Raw genomic sequence first — 20,462 nt, forward strand, 5'->3', positions numbered from 1 at the left:
AAATGGGCTAAGGAAATGAATAGACACTTCACAGAAGAAGATCTACAAGCAATCAACAAACATATGGAAAAATGTTCAACATCTCTAGTAATAAGAGAAATCCAAATCAAAACCACCCTAAGATTCCATCTCACCCCAATTAGAATGGCGATTATCAAGAATACAAGCAACAACAGGTGTTGGCGAGGATGTGGGGAGAAAGGTACACTCATACATTGCTGGTGGGGCTGCAAATTAGTGCAGCCACTCTGGAAAGCAGTATGGAGACTCCTTAGAAAACTTGGAATGGAACCACCATTTGACCCAGCTATCCCACTCCTTGGCCTATACCCAAAGGACTTAAAATCAGCATATTACAGAGATACAGCCACATCAATGTTCATAGCTGCTCAGTTCACAATAGCCAGATTGTGGAACCAACCTAGATGTCCTTCAATTGATGAATGGATAAAGAAAAAGTGGTATATATATACAATGGAATATTACTCTGCCATAAAGAATGATAAAATTATGGCATTTGCAGGCAAATGGATGAAACTGGAGAATATCATGCTAAGCGAGATAAGCCAATCTCAAAAAAACCAAAGGAAGAATGATATCGCTAATAAGTGGATGAGGACACATAATGGGGGGTGGGAAGAGTTAGTGTTAGTGTTAGAGTTAGGTTTAGGGAGGGGGGCAAGAATGGAGGAAGGAAGGACTGTATAGAAGGAAAAGAGGGGTGGAAGGGGTGGGGGAAGGGAAAAAAATAACAGAATGAATCAAACAGCATTACCCTATGTAAATTTATGATTACACAAATGGTATACCTTTACGCCATGTACAAACAGAGAAACAACATGTATCCCATTTGTGTACAATAATTAAAAAATAAATAAATAAAATTAAAAAAAAACAATAATAGAAGGAAGAACAATAGAGTAGACTAAGCAACTCTGGGGATGGAGGAAGGAAAGAAAAAGGAAGGTGTTGGGGATAGAGGTTGATCAAATTATGTTATATGTATCTATGAACATAGCATAGGGAATCTGACTATTATGCATAACTATAATGCACCAACTAAAAATAAATGCATAGAAGGAAGACCCTCTTGTACTATAGTATAAGAGGGAATCTAGGGAAGGGAGGAGGAAAGGGAAGAGAGTAGTGCTAAGAATTGAAATAGAACAGATAATGTTCTATGCATTTATAAATATGTTAAAATGAACACCACTATTGTTTAAAACTATAATACACTAATAAAAACATAAAAAAGAAAAAAATTTAAAGACATGCTTGTCAAAAACAATGTCACAAAAATAAAACCATATGAAAAAACTAAAAAAAAATTATAATATGTATTACACTTATTTTATATTGCATTATGTGCAATATATAGTTTTCATGATATATATAATAAATATAATAATTTAATTATCACATTTTATAGCAATATTTATATCATAAGTAATATATTTATAAGTTATATTAAATATTTTAGCACATAAAAAGTATAATATTGAGGGACTTAAACAGTCAAAATAGAATTGTTGAACTATGAGGTAGAGCTGAAAAAAATTATTCAAACTAGACCCAGAGGAATAATGTAATGAAAAAATGTGAAAATAAGGTTTAAGTTATCTGGAAGATAAAATGAGAAAATCTAATATATATCTAATTGAATTTATCTAACATGAGAAAGAAAATGACAGAGAAAATATTAAAAGAGATGAGAGTGAGAATTTTACTTATAAAAAGTGGAAAACAAAATAATCCCCACAGACTCACAAGTTCAGAAAAAACAAATAATTATAACCAGGACAAATAAAAGGAATTCAGATCTGAATGTTATAATTAAACTAGAGAACTTTACATACCAAGAGAAGATTTAAAAAAAAAAAAACAGCCAGAGAGAAAAGATAGGGTGCTTCAAAGCATAAATATGTTAATTGATCACTGACTTTCTGATAGCAGTATTTAAAAACCACATAGTGAAATGAGTTCTATGTACTGAGAACAAATAGCTTTCAACTTATATGAACCAAAATATCTTTAAGAAATGGAAGAAAAGACTTTTCTAGACAAACAAAAAAATGGAGTTAGTTCATTTGCAGCAAATCCTCACTAAAGATCCTAAAGGATGCTCTTCAGCTATGTGACTTAAATAGGCTACTCGTACTCTCTAAGCCTAGATTACCTCATTGGACAATGGAAAGAATGATTAATAAAATCTAGTTTATAGCTACACTATAATGATTAAATGACTTAAAGCCTCTGGACTAGTCCCTGGCATCTAAAAAATGTTATATATATGTTAAGTGCTAGAATTGCTATTGTTAGAAAAAGAAAATAATCCACAATGAGAGATCTGAGAATAAAGAAGGAATTTTAAAACATCAAACCTTGATTATACGAATCAGTAATAATGTCTTTCAGAACTAAAATAAAAGCGAAGAGAATTAAAGTAAATGGTATTGAAGATATGGAAATTAAAGTGATAAGGATTGGAATTAAAGATGTTTAAAGTACTTGTGTTACTTGGGAGAAAACTAAGGATATTGATTAACTTCATAATTTGAAATTAAGTATAAGTGTTAAAATTTCTTGAGCAACTACTGAAATAATAGAGTTCATAACTTCCAAATTTTAAAGTTATCATTGGGATTTGATAAGCTAATAAATGTGACACCATTCTAACAATACTTTATAATAATAATCACTACATAAGTGTTTTATATGTACATGCTCTAAAAATATGGGAGGGATTATACAAAAGTACAAAAGTACAAAAGTAAGAATATACAAAAATTAAAAAATATACAAAAGTAAAAAATTTTGGTTATATCTGAAGGTCATATTAATTATCATATTTCTAATAGTTTTTAACTTTAGGACATATTTTTTACATAGTCCATTTTAATAAAAAACAGGAGAATAGAGTTTTGGAAAAATTTTTGAGAAAAAAGAGGCTATTGAAAATACAATGAAATGATACATGACTACAAAATTTGGCCAAACCCTTGTAAAATAACTACATAGAATGTTCAGAAATAGACTGTTTAATCTGAACTCAATATGTGGGTTTATATTTAAAGTAGGTTAAATATAGCTAAAGAGAGGATTAGTGAATTGAAAAATGGCTTTGAGGAAATCATTCAGAATGCATTCCACAAAAACAAAGAAAAGGAAAATGTGAGAGATTAAAACATATTAATTATGGAATGAGGAAGTTATAAGTTTAGGAATAATGAGTATAAAGGATGTACCACCTAATCAGCTCATAAATGATGAACAAGAAATGGTAGCTATAATTATTATGTAAGTTTCTAAAAGTTTGTGTGTGTGTGTGTGTGTGTGTGTGTGTGTGTGATGCTGGGGATTGATCCCAGGGCCTTATGCATTCAAGGCAAGCACTCTACCAATTGAGTTATATCCCCAGCCCCTCTGAATGGTTTCAGACAGAGTCATACATTAGTTTACATAGAGATTTGAATCTTTCCAAAACATAAAAGAGAAGGGAAAGACAGTTTTACATAATTTCCTATTAGGGGAAAACACACACACAAAAACAGCCAACTCAGACTTCAGTAGTTCATGAAAGAAAATGTCATTTCTGTATTGAGACATGTTCTCCTTCTACTTTCTCAACTTGGTAGACCAGCTTGATGCCTTAGTAATAAATTATTTAACTAGCATTAGTCCATCTTTTACTACGGGCACAAAAATAAATCAATTAAAAAAAAAAACCTCCACAACAATATAGCAAATTCTTAACTTTATTTTAACCAAAATGTTAGATATGACTTTGCTTGGAACAATTTCTACATGGAGTTATATTCAGTAACTGCTTTGGCCTCTGTAATTCTTGAGAATGAATATTGACCCATCTGCGAGGATTTGGAAGATTTCAATAAATAAAAACAAAATCATCTCTAGACATTATTCCTTTCTTCATCTCTCTCATTTTCTTCCTCTCTCTCATTTTCTTCCTTTCATTCCTCACCTGGTTCTCTCAGTGCCATACTGCTTTCATCCCTCATCTTGACCTTTACCCCTGAGCCACCATATCCTGCCTTGGGATGAGCAGTGACCACCAGGATGTTCTTATTCACCCATAGTCTGTGCTGAACTGATGTAGAATGATTAAATTTCCATGACTCCATGTTCCTGATCTGCTTTCATTCCAAACAGAGGGAATTGTACAGGGTATTGAGTAAAGTGAAGTTCTCTATGATTCTTAAATTCTCATGCTGAGTACGATTTTTGCTTGGAAGTATCTACCAAAAAATCTAAGCAACCATGTTAACTAAATAATTCATAGAAATCAGCAGCCATACACATAAAACTATACTGTGTGCTAACTGTACAGATAGAACCACATTGCTTTCACCTTTCAATGCTATTCAAGGGCATCCCTGAGCAGCCTTCCGAGGACCCAAGGTCTGCAATCATGACAGGAGGGGTCATTTACCAGAATTTTTGTGTGGGAGAAAGAAGCACATAACACTGTGAGACACTTTGCTTCGTAAAAACACACCATGAAAGAAAAATGTACAAAAGTCATCCCAACCACATACACTTTATGAGAATTCCAGAATACTAGGAAATGTCATGTCCAGGAATACCTTCAATTAAAGGGACAGTAATTATCCCTGCAACAATTACTGGATGTTTCATCCCCAGAATTACAAAAGTTCTTATTGCTGCAATCACTTAGCTGCAGAGTGACACGGGCAGATTCCTTCCTGAGCTTCCTCCCTCCAGGTCCCTGGCACTTGAAGGTGACCTAATGCAGAGGCATAATATTGTCATAAAAACATCACACAGGACATGACCTAAAATATCTGATTCAAATCAGCTACATGTATTGAGAATCTACTTACATATAGTCCTTACCACAGCTGGGTGAATTGTCTGCATTTTCTATGTTTTACAGAAAAGCAAATAAAGGCTCTGATGGTCTATGTAGCTTTTCTAAAAGCAGACATCCAGTAAATGTTGTACCTGAAACCTTAGGCCATGTCTCTCTGATGCTAAGTACTATGCTTTTTTCACTGACCAACCAGAGAATTAAAACCAGAGAATTAGGTCACCTATAAATGGGAAGATTGCATAGGGATAAGAGAGCCATGCCAGTGTGGTCAGGCTCATAGACCTGGTTTGGGTGATCAACTTTGCTCTTTCCTGGGGGCCTACACTCTAAATCCTACCAGAGTTTAGGAAGGTTGGTCTCAATGGCAATGAGTAAAAATTTGGATGACTAACAAAATTAATATTTCTTACATATATATTACAATTCTGCATGTGCATGTTTATATTTGTTATTTACTTTAAACATCAAAAATAGGGTGGGATGACTTTTATCATCCTCATTTTATATATATATATATATATATATATATATGGAAATTGAGGTTCAATTACACTGTGTGTTCCCAGGACATACTACAGGAAAGTGACAGATTGGAGTTAAACCCAGGGTCTCTAGTTTCAAGCTCAGTGTGCTTCCCACTGTCTCAGAATTGCTTCTTCCTAATATGCAGAATGTGAGGTCAGTGGGAGCATCTCAGGAGGAAGCCACGTGATCTATCTTCCAGGTTAAGTTCGTGTTACCCTCTATTGCCCCAGTACTCATCTGATGCCTCCCCTTCCCTGAAACAAAACCCAAATAGGCAGTGCCAAATGCCTCATCTCCAAGGTCTCTTTCCTCAGCCATTTAGCAGTCTGTGAACAAAGCTGAGCATATTTTCATCAAATGTACTTCTCTGTAAAACTCCATCATTCTACCAGGGTTGAATCCCAGTAACATCCCAGGGTACAGTTGGATGTTTATAAGATTTCAGAACCTATCTGAGATGAGCTTTTAATGGCAAGAGGCTCAACAGGACTGGATAAGAGTCATGATGATACAGTTTAAGGCTGGTCAACAATCAGGGTTTTTAAGAGCCTTACAGAGTAGACATACATTTGATGCTATTGATTGAAAATCCCAAGTTTCATGTTTATTTAAACAGGGACAGGGAAGAAATTCTTAAAATGAACAATAAAGTGATCTGCAACTTTTATCTTCCTGGGCAAATGTTCCCTGGAAGAGTAGCACCACGTTGACGAAGTGAAGGGGATAATAACATTACACTAATAAGGATGGTCAGATGATAGTCTGATGAAGGTAGACAGCAAGCTGCAGAGTGTGGATGGATCCAGATCTGAATCCCACCATTTCCCAGGAGTGTGCCTGTTTGACTTGAATGAATCAGTATCATTCATTCCCTGGTTCCATGCTTGGTTCAGCAGTAGGCACAAAAACCAATCCAGCCACCTGGGACTAACGAGCCCTTTGCAAAGCACAGAGTCTGAAACCCCACAGCTTGCTGGTAGTGAGCTTGCAACCACAATGAAAAAATCTTTGAAGAGTGCTGCTGCTAAGGAAAAAGGGCTGAGTAGGAAGAGGGAGAAGTCAGGTTGCAGTCATTCACCTGCACCACCCTCAAACCTTGAGACCACACTCCTGCTGCTGTATGTAATTATGCAGCAATATATTTTCTTGGTAAACTAAGCCATTAGAAGGTGGATCTTCTGTTATGTACAATGCAAGGGATTGCAATACATATTGAGCACACCCAAGAATTTCTTTGTGTGTTTCTTCCATGAGTGTCTTGAGAAAAGTTAGTTCATACTTCTGAAAGTTGTTTTCTATATCAGTGAATAATCAGATCCACTACCAAGCAGATTCTTTTTTGTTTTGTTTGTTTTTGGCAATACTGAGGATTGAACCAGGGCCTGGAGTGACCTAGGCAAGCTTTCTGCCACTGAGCTACATCCCCAGTCAATTTGAGTGGCACCTTGAGAACTAAAGCAATCTATGCAAAGTGCCCAACGCCTGGCACACTGCCGGTGCTCAGTAAATGGTAACTCAAGACGTGACATCTCCAGCTCTGACTCTGTAGCCCAGTGAACCAGGTAAGTCACGAATCCTCTCTGGGTCTCTCATCATTCACCAGTCATGTTTCAGGACCATTCCCTGATCTTGGAGCCACCAACCAACTCCCACAGTTCACTATTTTGTGCATTAATCTTTCTATGGACTTGAATGAAATTAAGCTGGAAATCCCCCTCCCTGCCCTATGATTCAACACGCCAGTCCTCAAGCTAGGATATATTGGTATTTAATGCCAGCCTGAGTTCTTGGCTGCGATAAAACAAACAGGGCAGTGAGATAACTAATGCCAGGTTACCACTGAGCAGATTCCAAGTAGCAAGTCAGATTTGGGAAGCTGGCTAGATAAATATTAGCCCTTATCGCAGCTCAAACAACCCCACTGCCAAACCAAAGAGTTCTCGGGGAGGAACCGTGTTCCCTCTTCCTCTTTGGAGAACCAGAAATCACAGTGCAAGTTTGTCACTGTGCCCAGCAGATAGCTCTCTTTTCTAGCTAGTAAATAACGTGGGCACGGCCCTCTGTGTTTCAAGGTGTTACAAGCCTGCACTCTCTCCTGCAGGTAAAGAGGAGCAGAGTTGAATGAACAAGATACAATGCCAGGAACCCGGAGGTAGGTTTGCCTTTGGCCTGCTGAGGACTCTGATCCTAGTGAGAGTCTGCTCGGTCTGAAGAGTCTGAAGTGTTTTTAAAGGAGACCGAAAATGTCACATCCAGGGAAGAGACATTCCCAATTTTGTGATCATGGCAGGAATCATTTCCACCTTCCAAAAGCTGGAACAATGGGAGCTGCAGGACAATCATCGGGTAGTTCAAGTTTAAAATGGTTTCTTATAAGTTATTCAGCTGGGGCAGGACTGTTCCCATCTGAATTACCCAGGCAGGCTTCTTCATTATATCTCGTCTTTGCTCAGGTTTCAGAGTACTTGCACTTATCTCACAATAATTTCATTTTATAGGAAAGAGAGGAACAGAAAGGAAAGAAGAACTGTCCAGAATCCTACAGCCATACCATGGTAGCTGGGACTCAAGGCATGAGTGACATGACAGGACAAGAAAGCAGTTACAATCCTCCGCAAGAATCAGCAGCATTAGCTCTTATATGCCTGAGTCCTTGTCACTGTCACTGTAATGCCCTGCTCATAACCTCTCCTCCATGGAGGTCACGTCATAGACTGTATCTTGGACATCAGAGTTTATCAAACACACCCAGAAGTTGACTTGGGAGAAGATAGTGAAGCGAGTTACTCAGAGAAGGGAACTATTGCTTTGAAACACTCTTTATAAACTGGGCTTTGTGCTAAACACTTTAGATGTATTCATTCATTTCATCCTGTCAAAAAGTTTCCTGCAGTGGAATTTATTAACTGAGCTTAGGCACTGCAGGTCCTGGAGGAACCCCCAGCATAATGCTGAGGGTACCACTTCTCTCCAGCTTCCCTTCATGGGTGAGCATCTGAGCAGAAGCTTGTGCTGATCAGTGAAGACACAGTGACTGGATGAGTCTCCCCACGTGCACCTGCTGCTTGGGTCCATCTGCAAGAAGCAAGGGTGCTTAGGACACTGGATCATCAGCTCTGAGGGAAGGAAGGAGTGCTGTTGCCTACCCAGCTGGTCAGGTGGTGGTCCTGTCCTGTCCTTAGGAGTCTGAAGGATTGGAGCCAGCACAGGCTGAACTCTGATGTGACCAACCAAAACTTCAGTGGTGGATTCCAACTCATGGACGCCTCCTCTAACTTCAGAAGCAAAGCACTTCTGCCTGTTCCTAGCTATTTCTGGAAGGATTTTCATGTATTTTACCACCTCCTCCTCCCTAATGTCCTTGTCCCTCTGACACACTTCTTACTAGTGTGGTCTCTGTCTTTCTCTTTCCTATTGGCTATTAAGCCCAGGCCAATCCAGCTTCAAATCTAGACACTCTGCCAACCTAGCCCTCTCCAAGTTCACCAGAAAACCTCCTGACTGACTCATTTGGTTGGCCCTTTCCACTCTTCTCATCTGGTACTTTCTGTGGCACAAAGATACCACCAATTAACCCTGAATCCCTTGCCTACTTTAGCTGCCAATATGGCAGCTCTCTCTGGAAACCCCTCCCGACTCCCCTTTCTTCCTCACTTGATTTCTAAGCTTTCCCTGCTGTTGTCTTAATGCTGGGATTTCGAGGATTATGTGCTTTGTCCTGCTGATGCTTGCTCCCTGCTTCCACTGGTTCTGCAGCCACACCACGCCTGCTGCCATCTTCACTGGTCATCTCTACTAAGGACCCACGTAGGTTTTCCTCCAACCCAAATCTCTCCAGAAGCTCCAGACACTTCACAAAATGCCTCCCTTCTGCATTTCTCTTATTAAACTTGTCAGGACAGCCCAGGACCTGACTGTCTCCATGTGCTCTCACTGTCCACTAACACAGTCCTCCCAGCCACCTTCCCAAGCCAGATCCATGGGACTTGCTTTTAATATCCTCCTTCTCCCCTCACTGCCCATCTGATCAGTTATCAAGCTCTCCATATTTTCCCTCTTAAATGTGTTCAGAATCTGTGACCTCTTCCACTTCACATCTGTCTTCAGCATGGTTCAAGCCTTGTCATCTTCTGCCTACATCAAGACATCAACCTATCCAATGAAGCTGGGACCTCCATTCTCTGCCTCCCTCAAGTCCATCAGTCACAAAACAGCAAGAGTGACTCAGGCAGCTAGATTGTTTTTAGCCCACGATGGGACAGGTATTTCTCTAAGTATCAGAAAACCATAGTGGAGAAGCACACAGACACACACAAATGTGCAGCTCTCGTTGCTCTATGTTCTGCGGATCTTCTGAAGTGAAAACAGCCATGCCAAACTCGATCATGCCATCAGTGGCTCCCATTTGTTTCCAAATATAATTTAAATCTTCTAACTCATAGGGCAATATCTTACACGTTCACTTCTTTTCCTCATCCTCCATCCCTTCCATCACACCTGACCCTTTGATGTCAGCGCACGTAAGTGTAGTCTCCTGAACAAACTCAGACATTTGTTAACACTGTGTCTTCCCTCATATGTCCTGAGCACTCTTCCCTACCTCCTTGCTTCTTCCCAGCTACCTTTTAAGTTTCAGTTCAGTAATCATCTCTTCCAAGAAGCTGTGGCAGAAACGATACCATGTGGTTACCAAACCTATTTCATTTTCCTGTTCCTGGGCACATAGAAGGTGACATTTCTCAGCATTTCTTGCAATTAAACTGAGAAAACTGCTTGATTCTCTCTGGCCAATGGGTGCTAAGGAGAAGAAGCTTGAATCTCGGTGACATAGAATGAAAGCAGTAAATGTGAATCAGTTCTCTGTGCTTCTACTTCCCTCACTGCAATGACCCTGGAGCTGTGTGGTGCAATGATAGCATCACACTGAGTCACTGAGTCCCTGTGAAAAGCAGCATCCTCTAGACCCCCCAATACTGCTGTATACCCAGGAAACAAACCCTTGATGTGTTGAGCTACTAACACTGGGAGCTATTTGTTACTACCACAGAACATGGCCTATCCTAACTAATACAGAGATGGTGGGAGGCCAAAGAATGTACCCCTCCAAAGATGCCCATGCCATGGTCCCCAGAACCTGTAATTAAGTTAAATTACAAGGCCAGAAGAATTAGTTTGTTGATGAAAGTAAGATTGCTAATCAGTTAACCCTGGGCCAGGGAGATTATTCTGGATTATCTGAGGATCCTACGTAATCACAGAGTGTCCTTCAAAGTGGAAGAGAGATTGGCATGGTGGCACACACTTGTAATCCCACCAACTCAGGAAGTTGAGTCAGGACGATCACAAGTTCCAGACAAACCTGGGCAGTTCAGCAAGGGTCTGTCTCAAAATAAAACATAAAAAGGACTGGGATTGTAGCTCAGTGCTAGAATACCCCTGGGTTCAATCTCCAGGACCACACAAAAAAATAAATAAAAATAAAAATGGAAGAGAGAATCCAATGAGAGAATCAGAGAGCTGGTGGCATGAAAAGGACGCGACCCAACATTGCTGGTTTGAAGAGAGGAATGAGCCCACGGGTCAGAGGATATCCTCTGTGAGCAGGAAAGGATGGGGAAGGTTCCATAGCCTGCTTTTGTCTTGTAAGATCCAAGTTCAAATTCGGAGTTATAGAGCTATAAGCTACAAAGTCTATGATAATTTGTTACTGCAACAGTAGGAGACTGATATAGACACCTTCCTAGACCTCAAGGCTCATTCAAGAATAACCGTCTGTTTCCCTTTAGTGCTACAAACACCCTATGGAAATGAGCCATCCGTGTTATGTTCTGATCTCCTGTTTGTGTTTCTCCCTGACTAGAAGTTTTCTGGAGGGTGAGTATGGAGTCCTCTTCGATTTTATATCCTTAGCAATGAGCTCAAAGGCAATAACCAGCATGCTTTGTGCTTCAGGAAGGAGAGTCACACAAGTGCAGGTGCACTGCAATATAAAAAGTAACCTGGGTGCAGAATATGCTCAGAGGAAGCGGGTATTCTACTTCCTAGAGACTGAAAAGAATTCTTAAGAGTGGTGACATTGGAGCTGTTCGTGAAGCCTGGAGAGGTTGGGATCACACACTAAAAAGCCATCACACAGCTGGGCAGAGGCAGAAATAAACCAGAGTGTCCATACTCAGCTCTGAAATGGGAAGCCACTTGCACTGATGATTACTTAGCCAGAACAAGGACACAATTGTCTACTATGCTAACTTTTCAAGAAAGACTGAGAATCTAAACTGAGCACAGGTGATGCACACCTTTACTCCCAGTGGCTGGGGAGGCTGAGGCAGGAGGATCGCAAGTTCAAAGCTAGCTGCAGCAACTTAGCAAGACTCTGTCTCAAAATAAAAAAATAAAAATAAAAAATGGGCTAGGAATGTGGCTCAGTGATTTAGTGCCCCTGAATTCAATCCTCAATACCAAAAAAATAAATAAATAAAAAAAATAAAAACAATAAAAAAACCTGAATCTGGAGTTTTAGGTGAAATCACATGCTTTTTAATTATTGAAACACAAATGAAGAAAAACACTGAAAGAACCATAGAAAATGAATAGAAATCTTTGAACAGGATTTACCCAATTTCCAGTATAAAAATATCTCTATAAAATGGGAATGACATTCCCTGGACAGGGAACAGAATATGCAAAAAGACAAGGCTTTAAAAAATAAAGGAGAGTTCAGCTGAGAGTTAAGGAGCCTCAACTTTCACTCTCAGGGGACCGTGGCTGTCTGGGGAGTAGAGAGAGCTGAGCCTGGTGAAGTTGTCAGGAATCTTTAATGACAAGCTCTAGATCTCAAATTTCACCACAGGAGCTGTGAGAGTGGTTGGTTCATAAAACATATGAAGAAGAAGAACACTGTGAAACTTGTATTCTTTCCAATAATCATCTGGCAATGGGGGGAGAACAACAGAGGCAAGGAACAGGTGGAGGCAGGAGTGGGAATGGTTTAGTAATGTATATTTTTTTTTTTTTTTTTTTTTTTTTTTGTGGTGCTGGGGATTGAGCCCAGGGCCTTGTGCATGCAAGGCAAGCACTCTACCAACTGAGCTGTATCCCCAGCCCAAGAAATGTATATTCTTGGTGCCGCATCTAGTCATATCTTGCCGTAGGAACAGCCAGGAACGACTATTATTCATGAGGCCTGAACACCCGAGATAATAATCTTTCTAAGCAAAATGAATTCCAATAACACCCTGGCATCCTGGGCCCCACAATTTTGCAATGCGGAGAAGCTCGTGACCAGGTGAGAACAGTTCCATAGAGAGAAAGAGAATGTGTTGCTGCGTACATGTATGTGCACTGTAAACCTACTTTTCAGGCCCAGAGTGTCTCATAATCCTTTTGGATGGGAGTCAGTTTGGAGTCATAAATCACCAGGGTCCTCATTTCTGTAGGGAGATGTTTGCAACAGGTCTTGGGTTAGAAGGAATGTAAATTTTCTGGAAGCCAGAAACAGATGAATAAGCATTTCTCCTCGGGTTATTCCTGCACGGTGCATAGCCTCTCTCCCTCCTGATGCAAAACAGGACTGTCCTCTTCATATACTTCACTCTATTTTCTGGAAAGTATATCAGGGTGGGGGAAGATGAGCCTCCACTGCAGCTCCCTGCAGGATCAGTGACAAGTGGCCACTCTGGGGCAGACCTTCAGGCACTGGAAAGCAAACCTGAGTCAAAAGAGAGCTATGTAGAGTTCAGGGTTGCAAGAGAGAGCCCTGGTAGCCACGTGCCTGCCTGGGCGACCAGGACACCTAGGCCTGAGCACATGAGCAAGGAGAGAGTGAGAGGCATCAGACAGAGCCTGAGGGTCCTCAAAGCAGACTTGGCCTAGGGGCTCTCAGCCTTGCAGGAGCTGGCTCAGAGCCTCCAGGCAGGTTACTTCCGCGTGTCTCCATTCCATTCATAAGCTTAGAGAGCCACTCTGTTGGGAAGCTCTATAATCCATCATGCAGCATCCAGTGCATTGCTGGGAAGTAAGCACTTCCTGAATTCTACACCCTGCACTCATGCTGGAATTGTAGATGGATACTCAGAAAAGGAAAGCAACCGAGAGAAAGAAGCAGGGAAAGAACATTCTAGCAAGTCTTTTGGGGGAGGAAGATGCAAACTGGACTTTGAAGGACCAATGTGAGTAACCATTAGGAATCAAACCTGCAGAGAGAAGAGCCCTGAAGCAGAAGCTAAGGGAGCCATGAGTGTCTGAGGCTCATCCCCAGGCTACCCTGCCCTGTCCTGCCCCAAACGCACTAGCAGTGGCCTGGCCCCTTTGGCCCTGTCCCTGTGCTGTGCATGGGAGGGCAAGGAAGAGGCACTTAGGGGAACTTCCTTTTATACATTTGGAGGGTGGCACATGGAGTGGGCGTGGAGAAAGAAGCTTCTAGCATCACATGCCTACAGAAGGCTCCAGGAGATTTTAACAAAGGGACCACACTCAAGGTGTGAGTGGGGTTAAGAAAAAACTAGTGGTGAACAGTAGCAGAGAGCCCTCCAAGCCCGAGGGGCCAGGATAGATTACCAAGCAGGGACAGATTACCTGGGATCGATTACCAAGCAGGGAGGGAGTGGCCATACGGAGGCCCCCACCAGAAGCTGAGGATGGCACACAAGAGTGGCTCCTGCTTGCAGCCACCACCACTGGCAGGGAAGGAGCTGGGGTGCGGGAAACACCGGACCTCACACTCTTCCTCCTTCTCATCTCCTGAGGTGCTGGCTGTTCCAGGCACCAACCAGGAGCCAGAGGGGACACCGGACACCAGACAGCTCCGAGGTCAGGCTCAGGTGCTCCACTGAGCACCTGAAGGAAGGGAAGGGGAAGGGAAGGAGTTTGTTTGGCCAAAAGAAAACACCCAGAACCATCCATGTGCCTTCTTCCATGAGTTTCCCTAGATCCTTGTATGTTCACAAATATCTTATGTTTTGCAAAACAACGATTTTACAATTGATTCTGCACTGATTTTTATCATTGTTTTATAAAACTGGCAGCATATTGCAGACATGTTTGTTTATGTTATTGTTCTCATTCAACAACAGCTCGCAGGAAAATCCTCCAGAGTCATCTGGCAGAGCTGCATTTGTTCTTTTTTTTTGTTTTTTAATTCTCTTAAATAGCTGCAAAATATTCCATAAGATGGACATATCATCAGTTGTTTGGAAATGCTCTTATTTTTCAGTTTCTTTTCAATATAAACAGTGCTGCAAAAAACATCTGTATATACATGCCATTATGTATTACTGTTTTTTTCCTCTATGCTGTAAATTCCCAGGGTAGAGAAGGCTTAGTTTAAGAATATATGTATTTTAATCAAAGTTGTCAGAACGCAATTATACCTTCACTATTTCATAAGCAAGCAAGAAGAACAGGCAATTTGGTGTGCCTGTATAAATAAGTAACAACAAGTCCCACTACCATATATAATCATAATTAAACAATTAAAACCTCTTTTTAAACAAAATAGGCAAGAAAGGGAAACAGGGCCCAGCAACTCGCCCACAGCCCCCTGCTCTGGAGCATCCTGACTTCCCCCCCCAACCCCTGAATCCTCATTGCTCATCATCTCCCACCCTGGCCCAAATCCCCACCCCATCCCAAGGACCACGAGCTTTGTGAAGTTAGAGATTGGTTCTCACCCATTACCACACTTCTCTCATCAAGCATGGACGTGATGTGTGCTAGGATTCCCAAGTTTATGGACAACAAAGTTGTCCAGAATCTCCTGGCTTCCCTCTGTCTTCCCAGGGTGGGGGAAGCAGGAGACCCAGGACTGAGCACCTGTGCAGTACTGGATCATGCCCTTTGGTGGATCTTTCTCCATGGTCCACTTCCCAGCTGACAGATAAGGAGCAAATGGTAAGAAGCCAACCTCAGACTTGGAGGAGAGACAGGAAATGACCAGAGGGCATGACTGGGACTTTCTCAGATCCAAGGTGTTCATTCCATTTGCTCCCAGGAAGAGAAAATGAAAGCAACACCCCTGCGCATCAGAAACCCTTGGAAGGAACCCTCATAACAAAGCGTGCTTCCTCGTCATGAGAGGAGGCTGTCTTTCCGTCTTCCACGTGGGTTTGCTGTTCCCTCCTCCTTCCAGATTGCTCCATGTGCAGCGTGTGTGTCCACCAGCTGCTGTGGCTGTTGGTAAAAGTCCTTCTTCTCAGAGCCTGTGCCCGTGCCTTCAGAAGAAACAAAAAGGAATGACAAGTAACAAGGATGCCTCTGCTCTTCTAGAAACACAAATAGAAAAGGTTGTTTTAAGGGTTTGTGTTGGTTTTGATTTTTGCATTTTGGTATTTGTCTTTCTGGTGTCTCTCCAGAATGCCTGGTCACATTGAGTTCTTCCGGAGAATGTTGCTCTCCTTACCCAAAACTGTCAGCAGGGTTCTCTCTGAGTCCTGGTGGATGCGGTCACGTGTGAGATAAATGAAAACAGACCTTCGCTTGGGGGACTGACCTTGGAAGGACTGATTCACCTACTGGGGCTCAACAGCCCCCACTCGGTTCGCCTCCCCCAGACTCCAGAAGAAGCAGAGAGAAGTAACAGAATGTGTTTCCACTCGTAGCAGGCAATGTCAGAGAACCTGTGGGGAGAGGATGCTCTCGTGGAGTCAGACTGTCTATTGGAGGCTGTCTTAGTCCATACAGGCTGCTATAACAAAAATACCATAGCCTGGGTGGCTTCTAAAACAACAGAAATCTTCTTAGTTCTAGAGGTTGGGAAGGAACCGGTAGATGCTGCATCTGGTAAGGACCTGCTCTCTGGTTCATAGAAGGCACCTTCTTGCTGATGAAAGGGTGGAAGTGACAAGAGAGCTCTCTTGGAGTTTTTTATAACACTCTAATCCCAAGCATTAATGAACCACCATCATGACCTAATCACCGTCCTAAACCCCATCTAATTCCCTCACATTGGAGGCTACGACTTAACATATGAATTTTGAGGGAACACAAACATCCACTCCACAGCAGGGGTGATAAATGTGTTTTGGGAGTGTGAGGACAGAGTGTGCTTGATTTCACCAAAAGTGACTTGAAGTGCAAAAGTCAGGGGGAGAATCTGGAATCTGGTCAAGCAGGAAGCCCAGGGTCACAGTTGGAGAAGTAAGACTGAGATTTAGCCCAAGTTTTCTCGACCTTGGCATATTTAACTTTGGGGGCTATAGCATAATCACAGAATACCAGCACATCTCTATTTGGTGGATACTAGTCACTAAATCCAGTCCACTCTCCAGGGGAGGGGTCGACACAGGGCATGAAGACCATGGAGTCCAGGCCATTGGGAGCCATTGTGGAAGCTGACTCCCACAAAGAGCAGTCAGCACCCTTGGCCTCAGAACCATTGCTAGCAGGAAAACCTCACCCCCGTGGGTCATCGTGTGAGCAAAGATGTAGGCTAGCTGCACAAAGAAGAGTTATGCATCTGGTTCCACCAATGTTATCTAAGTTCACCATTTTAAAGTCTTCCCTTTGCAGCTCAGAGTTATCCGCTTGCCAGTGTCTCCTCCTTAACATGAACTGAAAGCACATGAGGAATTGAAGCGCTATAGGTCAACGTCCAGAATCTTCTCTGTATTGGGTGCTACTGGTATTGATCTCCCCTTTGAAGGAGAGGTACTGGAAAATTGTAGGGTCATAATAAGCCTGCAAGGGAGAAACTTCAGTACCTCTGATCTTCACTGCTAGAGGGGAATATATAGAAACAATATGAAAAAACAGGGGAAGAAAGCGTCCCTAATAAACCAAGATGCTATTGACAATGACAGCATGGCAGTAGAGTCTTATAATATGTATGAGCTCAAAAGGGATCTGGCATGGTGGCATGTGCCTGTAATCTTAGCTAGTTGGGAGGCTGAAGCAGGAGGACCTTTGGTCTAAGTTCAGCCTTGGCAACATAAGGAGACCCTGTCTCAAAGGTGAAAAAATAAAAAGAGCGTTTGAAAGGACCAGCATGGTGCATAGCAGAGAGGCAGCAAGCAATAAATATTTGTTCAACTAATGAAGTAATCATTGGAAATGTAATTTAACAATTTTACAATCCCCATGAAGCTCAGAAACTCAGGGCAACGTGCCCAAGTCACATAACTATTTGGTGACAGAGCCAGGGATCCACATATAACCCACAGTTCCTAATCAGTATTCCCCATTCGGACTCATATTTTATAAATCCATATGCATTTCTCAAAATGATTTGTAGGCAAAATAGCACTGATTTATGAGAAGTAAGTCATAAATTGTACTCAAATACTAATTTCTCGGCCTCTGAGACCCATTTTACATGGAGCAGGAATTCAGATTTCCTATTGAAATCACTTCAGGGACCACGGATTACAGAGCCTATTTCCCAAAAGCAAAGGCTCCCCCATCTTTGCTCACTGGACTCTGAGACACTGAGAGTAACGCAGGAAGGACATCAGTGGAGGCTGCAGTGTGGAAGGGAGGCGGGGAGGCTGGGAGGCAGGGAGGCCTTTGGTGTAAGTGCTCCACATGTTTTAGAAACTTTTCTCCTTTCAGAAAGCGAGAGTGGATCTGAGATCTGGTGAGGACACCTTAGTGATACACAAATATTATGAATCAGCAAACTGAACTGCCACGATTCCCAGCAGAAAATCCCCTGAGAAGCCACACAAAGAAGGAATCCCCAGGTTCAGAGAGGGGGCAACTCTAGAGAAAACTGCCATTGACTAAATGAAAACAGTCCAGAAGTTTAGGAATAACAGAGTCACCAGACCGGCTGATTTTTCTGGTCTGTGCTCCACATATCTCTTCTCTCTGCAACTCCCAAAGTGAATTCTTCCTGTGGATGAATTAGGCCGGGTGATTCTTGCCCATCATTTTTTCAGCATATCTAGTTGATTTACCTGCTGATACATACCACTGTGTTGTGGCAGTTTAAACACTGCAACATTAGAACAAGCTGGAACAGACGTGGTGCATTCATAAACCATTGAAAACCACATGTAGCAGGCGTTGGAGAACAGGGTCAGATAAGAAATGGGTGCAAACCTTTGCAGTACTTTGCTTAAAACTCAAGTACGTACGAGGAGCACTTGGCTGCAGGATTATAAACCCTGCACTGGAATTTGGAAATCATCACCTCGTAGAGGCTTTGAGATAGAGATGGTTCTGCATTCAGACAGGTGAACGGCCAAGTGCATGGGATAAACATCCTTTTGCGTTCCTCCTGACCAAGAGGAAATTTATCACATTCTTCATCTCTGACCCCACCTACTTTGAATCTTCATCCCTCTTGATCTCTTAAGGAGAAATCGGACAATTTTAATCACCCTTTGGCTACAAAACTGATTTTTCCCCCATTTCCTTGGAGGTAGCTTGGATAGATTTGGTGTTAGAGGACATGGTTTGGAGCTGGAATCTGTGAGTCCCTAGGTATATGCTTGGGTACAAATCTAACCTTTCAGATTCCTCATCTGCAAAATGATTGCAATTATCGCTCACTCACAGACTTCAAGGAGAGAATGCGGAAATGTTTCTACAGCTCAAGAAGGAAGCTATGAATCACAGCTCAGAGTTCTTGAAATTTGTGCAATGTAGAAACTCATACAGAAAAAAAAAATCTTCATAAAACCTTAAGACAGGACAGTCTCCACGTTGAGAGCCACAAACCGAAGCAAGAAAGCTATTATTTAACACGCAAAAAAGAGCCAGGTACGTGGCACACAACTATAAACCCAACTACACCAGAGGCTGAGGCAGGGCAATTCCAAGTTGGAGGGTAGCCTGGGTAACTTGGCAAAACCCTGTCTTGAAATACTATAAAAAGGACTGGAGGTTCGTCTCAGTGGTAGATTGCCCCTGGGTTCAATCCCTCAAACTGCAAGAACAACAGAAACAGAAAATACCATGAAAAGGAATAATTCCATCTCAAATGATCCGTTTTGAAATAGCAGTCAGTAATATACAATAGATCAAATGACGTTGTTTGAAAGATCATCATGGGTACAGACATGCAAAAATTTTCAGTCATGCAAGCTTTGGTCTCTGAGAATGAACCATCAATCAACCCTTGCTTGAGACACCCTGCCATGGCCCTCAGCACTCAGACGTAGAAGTCGGGATTTCTGTGAGCCGGGGAACGTCATCTCTCTAACAGTTCAATTTCCCATTTTTGATGGCTGGGTCCAAAGGAACTGATTAAAGGTGAGAAAATCTCCTGGTATCAATTTCTACAAACACAATCATGAGGGGGAAAAATCTAGTCCAGCGTTCTTAGGTCAAATACAGCTGTGCAAGCTTGAGCAAACCTCTGGCCCTCCCTGAGCCTCAGTTTCCTCCTGCCAGAAAACTACCCTGCAGAGCTGCTGAGAGCATGCCAGCATTTGCGGAAGGAGCCTCTCTGCAGATAAGGAGGCCGCGCACGCAGCAGCACTCCTCCTGGAGACGGGAGGCCGCGCCATTGCCCGAGGCTGAGAAACCACCGTCCCTATCTGGAAAAGCGAATCAGTCCCAGGTTAGAGTCCTAGTTTACGATCCCCTGCTCCTCTGCTTCTCATGCCAAAAATGAGCTCAGTCGAAAGTGCCATTAGCTACCCAGGGCTGGGTGGGTTTGTTGTTGCAGTTCTTCTTTTAGTGGAAAACCAGCTAGTGCTTAGCTACAGACATTACCCAGAAAGCACAGCAGTTCTGTTTGCCCAGGTGCTGTGAAGACCCGCCACTCTCTCCAGGGCAAAAGGTGGATAAAGCCATACATGAATTCTAGTCTCCTTCCCTGGCTGCACTGCAGATAGAAGAAGTAAGTGAGAAACCAGAGCCAGCCATAGGTGATTTTCCTGCTCCTCCTCTATCCCTCCTCTCCTGAAGTTTTCTTCTTCTACCCCTGCCACAGAGGCACATGGAAAGAGGAACGAGGCTCCCAAGAGCAGAGCCCAAAGCGGTCTCTTTCCAACGTTCTGGAAATGACCAGGGTATACATCTGGTACTAGCCTCCTAAGATTTCAGTGGCATCTACAGACATACAGAGGCTGAATGTTGGAATGGTCATTCCCATTTCACAGCAGGGTCTCCAGGACACATTGACGCTCCCTGCTCAGTCCCT

The sequence above is a fragment of the Sciurus carolinensis genome, chromosome 14, assembly GCF_902686445.1.
Source record: "Sciurus carolinensis chromosome 14, mSciCar1.2, whole genome shotgun sequence".
Lineage (NCBI taxonomy): Eukaryota > Metazoa > Chordata > Mammalia > Rodentia > Sciuridae > Sciurus > Sciurus carolinensis.